Raw genomic sequence first — 1,835 nt, forward strand, 5'->3', positions numbered from 1 at the left:
TGCTTGCCCCTCACCTCCAGCTTAGGGAAAGGGGCTTCTGTGGAGCCACCTGTTCCTTTGGAGCTTCAGGGGCACAGTGAGTCACAATGGAGCGACTCATGACAGAGTATCTCAATGGCAGGACACAGGTGGGCCAGAAGACTTCGTGGTGCAACAATGAGGGTAGCTGCATTGGCATCTGCCTGCATGTCCAGAAACCAAGAGAGCAAAGGATGAGTGAACGTTTCCAGTGGATGAGAGGCAGCCACTGACATGAGAGAGCCGGCGTGGAGTTGTCTTAGAGCCTGACCAATGAAGCCTCCTGGAGGAGAAAAAGACACCGGCAGAAAGAAGCTAAAAGTTATTGCCAGGCTAAAGGGTGAAGAAGGAGTCTTTAGGGAACTCAGAGTAAATCTCCTCAAGGGACAAAGGGAAAAGGAGCTCCACACAGTAAATTTAAGGGACAAAGGGAGACAAAGATAAATTATTTATAGTTATATTTTATGAGTCATGTTTGTAGGACTACACATATATTATCGTGTTTAGGGGTGTTGCTCTCATGATAGGGTGGCGCGGTCCACGCCATGGCGGGGTCTTGATAAGAACAGATACTACACTTGATCTTAGCCAAAAGGCCGAGAAGCGATGGTGGCGGGGTCTTGAAAAGAATAGCTTGGGCTGCCCTTTCCGAGTTGGCAAGGCCCCGGAGGGAGAGCTGCTGGCAGGGCCACAGCTACCAGCACTTGCTTTCACTGTAAAGATCTCGGCCCTGGCACAGTGGTGCTGCTTTTGCTTTCTCTTTTGATGTTTTGGTCAGCATGGCAGTTTCCTGAGTTTCCAAAAGATGCAAAAAATGACACACAAACAGTTGTTGTCATAAAATTAGATTATCCCACAAAAGATCCTGGAAGATTGAACAATTGCAAATTGTCCCTTTTAAGTCAATTTATTACACCAACGGATGTTTTAAAAACACCTTATGAGTAGCCATGAGCAATTGTTTTTACTGAAGAAATTAATAAACAATAGAAATCCCCATCCTCTTCCCACCATCTAGGTAAATGGTTATATGGATTATAAAATGGGAAAAGGAAAAATTTGGTACCCTCCTAGGGGACGTCCTAAATATGACTTAAGCTGGCAAACGTCACTTACAGGGGATTATATTAATGGTAAGAGAATGGTTGGAATTAATGGAAAAAGATACTATAGAAAAAATTAAGTTTATGAGAAAGAATGCGTAGAAACCCTGTTATTCATTGGTGTCCTAAGTTAAATAAAAACATCTTAGTAAGATATTGGAACAAAAACATATGATGCACAACTTTCCCTCCTAAAAATAAAGATTATAGATGGAATTTAGAATGCACCTGGTTTCATGAGGGATGGTGCTGTGCACTTTGACACTTTACATTGGGCCACACAGCTTGCTATATTAAGTACATGCATGATAAAGCTGTTCAAATATTCTTTATTCCTTTTCCTAATAAACAATAGGTTCATGCCTATAGAAATATGAGAATCATTAAATTTTTAGTTGATTATAAGTTTAATTGTTAGATTTATAAGTTTTAAATATAATTGTTAGAATTTTTTTATAGTATTTAAAAGTTAAAAATATATATAAGGTTTGTTTAACTAATTTATGCTTGCTGGTAGTAATAAGTTTAAGGTTAATACGAGAGCAAGAAGAAAAGAAACACAATGGTGAAAAACGTCAAGAACAGCGAGTCACGGACTAATTGACCACACAACAGATATAATCACCAAAAAGAATTGGCTGACCACCGAGTTTTATTTAACTTTGTAGATTATTAATTTTATGAGAACTGACGTAATTTTAAGAAAAGTTTCCG

The 1,835-nt window shown here is 39.3% G+C and overlaps 1 pseudogene; it reads right to left on the reverse strand.

Moving 5' to 3' along the window:
• Positions 1-541: 541 nt before the first annotated feature.
• On the reverse strand, positions 542-626 carry LOC134389902 (U2 spliceosomal RNA; annotated as a pseudogene).
• Between the last annotated feature and the right edge of the window lie 1,209 nt (positions 627-1,835).

The sequence above is a fragment of the Cynocephalus volans genome, chromosome 10 (assembly GCF_027409185.1).
Source record: "Cynocephalus volans isolate mCynVol1 chromosome 10, mCynVol1.pri, whole genome shotgun sequence".
NCBI classification, from domain to species: domain Eukaryota; kingdom Metazoa; phylum Chordata; class Mammalia; order Dermoptera; family Cynocephalidae; genus Cynocephalus; species Cynocephalus volans.